Source organism: Choloepus didactylus, chromosome 5, assembly GCF_015220235.1.
Source record: "Choloepus didactylus isolate mChoDid1 chromosome 5, mChoDid1.pri, whole genome shotgun sequence".
NCBI lineage: Eukaryota > Metazoa > Chordata > Mammalia > Pilosa > Megalonychidae > Choloepus > Choloepus didactylus.
In genome coordinates, this window is record NC_051311.1 from 86,089,844 (window position 1) to 86,097,234 (window position 7,391).

Sequence of the window (7,391 nt, forward strand, 5' to 3'; positions counted from 1 at the left end):
GCTTTTACAATGGGAATTTATTAAATCACAAGTTTACAGTTCTTAGGCCATGAAAAATGTCCAAATCAATATATCAAGAGGAGGATACCTTCTTGGCTGCAATCCAGACTTCTCTGTCACATAGCCAGGCACATGACAACGTCTCTCCCAGATTTCACTGCTTTCAGCCTTTGGCTTCTCAGTCTGTGGCTCCCTTTCTCAGCTTCTGTGCCTTTTTCTGTGTGCTTCATTGAATTTCCTCTCTTAGCTTCTCTGTGGTTTTTATCCTCTAATAAAGGACTCCAGTAAAAAGATTAAGACCCACCTTCAAGGAGGTAGCTCAAATCTCAATTCAAACAGCCTAATCATAAGGTCCCACCTACAATAGGTCTACACCCACAGGAATGGATTAAAAGAACATGACCTTTTCTGGGGTACATAGCTTCAAACTACCACATACAGTATGTAGCCTTTTCAGACTGGCTTTTTTTCACTTAACAATGTGCTTTAAGTTTCCTCCGTATCTTTTCTAGCTCATTTCTTTCTATCACTGAATAATATCCCATTGTGTGGACGTACCATAGTTTGTTTATCCATTAGCCTATTGAAGAACATCTTGGTTGCTTCCAGTTTGGGGCAACAATGAATAAAGCTGCTATAAACATTCATTTACAGGCTTTTGTGTGGACATAAGTTTTCAACTCATTTGAGTAAATACTTAGAAGTGGAATTACCAGATAATTTAGTTAGCCTATGCTTAACCTTATAAGAAACTGCCACATTGTCTTCCAAAGTGGCTGCACCATTTGCATTCCCATCAGCAACAAATGAGAGTTCCTATTGCTCTATATTCCTGTCAGCACTTGGTGTTGTCAGTGTTTTGGATTTTAACCATTCTAAAAGGTGTGCAGGGGTATTTTTTATCCATCATTCTATCCCCAACAATCCTTCTTTCTCTCTTTATCTCAAAGCACGACACTCTAAGAGGCAGCCTGACACTGAACTGGACTACCTGATTTCAAATCCTGACTCTGTCACTTACTTGCTGTGGGACCCTGGGTAAATTTCGTAACCTCCCTGTGCAACCATTTCCTCATCTGTAAAACAGGTATAATAATAGTACCTACCTCACACGGTTGTTGTGAGGATTAAATCCATTAATAAATATAAAGTGTTTAGAACAGAAATTGGCACCAGAGACCAACCTCCTGGTTTGCCTGGGACTAAGGGGATTTTCAGGAAAGTGCCAAACAAACCAGACAAGTTGGTCACCTCACTAGCACATAGTAAGCAGTATATACATATTAGCTTTTTTTGATTGATGTAGTTGATGATATATGAAAGATGGTGACCCCTTTTGAACCTTAGCTGCATTGTTACTTTCTCCAATTTCTGTTACTTTCAAAGTCATCATCTGAACGAGCAGGATGCATACCACTGAAACCACTTATCCTGGGACCAAGACTAAGTATTTTTATGGGCTCTTTTGTCTTCTGAACTTATCATCCAAAATAGAGACCTGAACCATCTTTGGTTCATCTTCCCAAGGTTTTTATATTAGGCTCACTTCCCACTAGTTTATTTACTCTTAAATCCTGCTTGTTAGAAACAGAGTGTGGTAGGTTGAATTATGCACTCCAATGTAGACATGTTCTTAATCTTAATTTACATTCCTGTGGGTATGAACCTATTTAAATAGGACCTCTTGAAGAGGTTATTTTTAGTTAAGGTGTGGCCCAACTGAATGAGGCTGGGTCTTAATCTGGATTACCGGAGGCCTTATAAAGAGAAAGAAACCAGAAGCCAGCATGAGAGAAAGCCACAGGGAGGATCAGGAAACCAGAAGTCAGCAGAACCCCAAAGAAGAAGAAGAGGACCTGAGGCAGAGATGCAAGCCAAGGAACCCCAAAGATCACCAGTAGCCAGCACCAGAATGCCACAGTCTTTGATAAGAAAGCATTGCCTTGCTCACACCTGATTTTGGACTTCTCTTATCCTCAGAACCATGAGCCAATAAATTCCCATTGTTCAACCCTATTCATCATGTAGTATTTATCATAGCAGCCTGGCAAATTAAGGCATGTGCTTTCTTCTTACTGGCTCATTTGCTTTGTCTTGTTTAATGAGGCAAAATTTTGCAAAATTAAGAAATAAAACATTATTATCAACAGTGCCCAGTATTATTTGGCTTTCTATCAGCAGTGCTTGCTATGCATGAACAAATTACTATTGTTCACCTTTCCTCATCTCTCAAGGCTACATAACACTAACAGAATATTAAAAATATCTCCTATGTTCTGGCCCAAGCTTACATAGATATGTATATATACAACATAATTAAAAAGTAGCGTGAGTGAATCATTACAAACACAACAGGATTTATATTCCAAAATGGTGTTGTCACCTTGGAAGGAGATAATGTGGTATCAAAAAAAGAGTAGGAATTGAGTGCTAAATAAGTCCCAATTCTACACTAGTTCAAAGAGATCTAAAATCACTTAAACCTTTTGACTCTGTTTCTTCATCTCTATGACAGGGATAATTCCTCCTTCATAGGACTTGTGTGAAGATTAAATCAGAGTAATGTGTATTAATCACCCAGCTTACTTCTTCCTGCTTTTAAATCTAAGTTATCCTGGGGTGGGAGGAGGAGGCACATAGCTGTTTCAGAGGGGATGTCACTGCACAAAATAGTTTGGAATTTCTTGTACCACATCCTACAAAATTTAGAAACAATCAAGTATTCACTTCGAGTCAAATTTGGCAAATAACGTGGGTCCCCCTAACATGGCAACACCATCTGTAGTAAAACTGTAACTCTAAATTAATGAGGAGTTGCAGGTATAAACTAACCCTAAGGCAATTCTAATAAAGGAATTTCAAAAACATTTTGAGAAATGATAGAATCTTTGAAATTAATTCATAGCTTCCCAAGGTGATTGCTTGGAATAGCAACCCTAACCTGAATGATTACTTCTGTATTCATTTAACAAAAAAAGAAAACGTTTCTTCTCATCTCTTTTATATAATTAAAATTAATTCTGATATCAAATATCATTTTAGATCTTCTAATCACCATCTACGCTTGGAAGCACCCTGACATGTCATAAACCAAGGTTAAAAATTATTTCCTGTTATAGAAATTCCTCAGGATTTTCATAAGAAGGAATAAGGTTGTGTATGTTACACATATGGTACTCTTGCAAGAGTGATCACATGAAGGGCAGATTTTCAAAACCAGACTGAAAAATAGGCCTGTGTTTCTCATCCTGACATTTAGGATAAAACACCCACATAAATTGGTTAAAAATCTTTTGACTTAGCTTGATTAGATAATATGCTTGCATTAATATCTGTTTCACTTTGCTGTGAACTCGGCCAGAATGTGGATTATCAGAAACAGTGAGAAATGTTCCACAGTTCTCTTATTTCTCAAAGTAAGAGGTTTTCTACTAGAACAAACTGCCATAACTGTCTCAGAGGAAAAATATGGCCTTGGCCACAAAGTTAAATTATAGAAGAATTAAAAAAAAAAAAAAAAAGAAAGGTCTACTGATTTAAGAGGCACTTGGTGAGCATTCAGACCTCAATTAAGGCTGTGATTTGAGAAAAAGAAAATGAATTTTCCAAGCAATTAGGTGGTAATAGATCTAATGGCTTTGGGGGGAATGAAATGGGTATATTTAACTTTGACAAGTGGCTGCCATCCATGTGTTATATAATCTCTTTTGATAAGTATTTTTGCTCCGCAGACCAAGTACCTTTTTTTAATTATCTGAAAATGCATTTTGCAGGAATTTTAAAGAGTAACAACAAAGGAGACAGGCATTCTACCCTACTGAGTCAATAGCATTCACTGTTCTGGGAACATCTCACGTTAATTTCATAATACTCATTTTAAAAGGTCCAAAAATATGTACTTTCTGATAAACCATATGGTCTCAGAAGGATATTTTACAAGAAAATGTGTCAGCTTTCATAAATTTCCACAGGGGACTCTTTTCCTTTTGAAAGAAAAAAACCTGACATTGAAAACACAGTGGAATTTAAACATGGAAAGACTTTTTAGCAGCATGAGAATGCAATAGAATCTAACAAAATCGGTATATTTCATATTGAAGTAAGGCTGTGTTTTCAGCTCATTCATGGGATAAAAGAACAAACTATTGGTTACAGTGATGTAGCACAAGTATTTAAAATTAATGGAGATTCAGGTTCCTCGTTTATTTATTATTAAAGGACAGGATAAGATTGTTTCTTCTGAAACAGAGCCACTTTGTTATACCTTATTCCATAGGTTAAAATCTTTTTTTTAAAGCCTGGCAAACTAAGTCATGGAACTTTCTTCTTTTATGTTCACATTGCACAATTTTCTTTATTACTTAACCCCACTTTTTTCCCTACCAATTCTTCAGAGTGCCAAAATGTGTCCTGCAAAGTCTCACAAAGAAATTCTCCAACCACCAGATCTTTATAAGTAGGAAAAAAATACTCTGAGCTTTATTGTCTTCCTTCCCAGGTTTCCAGAAATCTCAATCTAACCTACAAAGTAGCAAAAAATACTTGGCTTTTGCATGACAGTAAATATTTTAAACAAACAGCTGAGTTAATTTTCCCTAAAAAAGGGCATAAAGAATTAAAACAAGTAATGGTGGAAACTAAAACCTGTCTGGAAACAAAAGAAGTTTAATATCCACTTTGCTGGAGCTGGAATAATTGTTCATGGCATGGGGATTCTGAGGCCACACCTACAATTGATCAATAAGTAATGATTGGAACAACAGCCAATCGATTCAGTCACTTTAGCCACACTGATAATGAATATTGATCTCTAAAGCCAGATCATTCATTGGTGATCTATATTGTTTACTCAAATGACAAAACCAGCAGGTCAGTTCCACTCCCATCTGGCCCCTTCTGTGGTGAGATCTGAGGAGCATTTGCTCCTGAGATGGAAGCATGATGATAACAGTGCTAGCAGAAAAGCAGGAACTCCAAGAACTAAGCCTCCTGGGAGGAAGCAAGGGGCTGCAAGAGAAGCAGAGGGTGCATCCAGCTCAAGAAAACCTGGGACACTACCTCAGTGCCATACAATTAAGCAAGAGAAAGCAGCCCCAGGTCATGGATGGAGCTGAGTGGCAAAAGGTAGAGCTAAAAGCAAAATGCTTAATGATAACCACAGCAGGCATGTATTGAATATGGATGTTTGTCAGGAACTGTACATATTTCAGTGAATCTTGACATCTTTGAGATGGTTTCTGTCCTCCTGTGGTAGGTTGAATTATGTATCCAGGAAAAAAAACATGTTCTTAATCCTACTCCATTCCTGTGGGTGTGAACCCATTATAAACAGGACATTTTGAAGATGTTATTTTTAGTTAAGTTGTGCTTCAACTGAATGAAGTTGGGCCTAAATCCTATTACTGGATGCCTTATGAAGAGAAAGCCATGGGTAAGAACAGAAACCAGAAGTCAATGGAACCCAGAAGAGAAAGGAGAAGACATTGCCATATGTGTTACCGTGTGACAGAAAAGCCAAGGAACCCCAAGGATCCATGGCAGCCAGTCCCAGAAAGCTACAATCTTCAGGGAGAAAGTATCACCTTGCTGATTTCTCCTAGCCTCAAAACCGTGAGCCAATATATTCCCATTGTTTAAGCCAACCCATCGTATGGTATTTGTTTTAGCAGCTAGGGAAATAAGGCACCTAAATAAGGGAGAAGAAAAGTGAGACTCAGAGATAGTGATACAACCAGAACCAAACCAAGGCAGTCTGATTTGAGAGCCCATGCTTTTGCCAGAACCTCTGTGGAGCACTGGCTAGAATTGAGGGAATAGCCAAAATGAACATGAAACTGAAATAAATCAGCAAGCAGCTAGGGAGGTGTAGAGGGGCAGAGCTCTACAGCAAGGAGAGGTTTGCTCAGCCTTGTGCAGCAGCTAGTATCTGTCCATCTTCAAGCACCTGCAAGCATAAGCCACCATCAGGCATGTAAACCTAGAAATAGCATCTGGGTAAGCACGGATAATTCAAACGCACGTTCTGCAGGTCAAACAGAATTCTTTCATTGCTCCTCCCTTTTTAAAAATTTATCATTTTGAAATCTACTTGAAAAGCTTGTTTGAGAAGTGTGTGCTGACATGTGGGATACCAAGTCTTTCATCTGAAGAGCTCAGAACATTTCATGGACACTCTCATTGTGGCCCTTGTGAAAAAATCTTTATTATTCTGTGCCCTGAAGCTAGGATTGAGTACTAGAGAAGAATCTAACATCTTCCTATCAGTCTGTGGGGTATCCTGAACTTGTATCTAGGATAAAAGACAATGGTAGTTTAGAAATTGGATTTTTGCAAATTGTTTTATTGAGATTACCCACAATTCTGAAACCTCTGAAGAATGAATGTGTTGCTTCTGGTGAGTGAGGGAGTCAGTGGCAGAGTCTGAGCGGCCTACCAGATTAATTGCTTAGCCTGAGTTGATTTGTTAAGCAATTAGGACATATACCATATAAAGTCTTACACCTATATAAAGTCTTACACCTATTATGCCTTGCTGGTAAATAGCCATCTTTAATCTTCAGTATCTTTAAATGGTTGCCATTATAGTATATTCTTCTCAGTGGGTCCATGTGTTTCTGCTTATAATTCTTATATTTGTAAAGCATGATTTGTAAAGGGATAGATCTGGCCAATAAAACCTGAAATATAGATTTGTTTATCTTAACTAAAAATATTTATAACACTTTTTTGTTTACAAAGTTTTTTTTTTTTTTTTGCTAGTTGCTTTCTCAGTGGATCTGTAGTATAGGTGAGTGTGCCTATTTTCAATACCTAAAGGCAGAAGGCAATCACATTGCTACAATTTACCTAATTAACCAGTGACCAAAACAATCAAAAGTCATATGCTAACACCCAGCACAGTGCTTAGTCCATTTTTTCTTTCATGGAGGCAAAAGATAAAGAAATATGAACAATTAATCAATTTATATTTAACTAACAATTGTAGATAAATAGGTGGAATGGTTCAGGCCAAATCCTTCCTTAATCCTCATTTTACACCAGTAGTAGTATTTCTGGAAAGAATTATACACAAAACAGCATATTACTGGTAAACTAATTTGTCTTCAGTTATTACGCATTCAGTGCACACATGTTGTAGACCAAGCAACATAATTATTCTATGGGAGAAGAAGGGGGAACTCAAAAGACCAAGACCCAGGCCCACCTCAAGTTACAGTGTGCTTAGGAAGACACAACACATACCCTTAAAATATCCTGAAAAACCAATGTACCCAAAGTGTGAGACAATATTCAAGTCAAATTCTAATAAATAAATACCACTGTCCTAATAGAATCCTAGTTTCAAACAATAACAATATTCAGCCAAACAAATTCCAGGAAACAAGCAAACA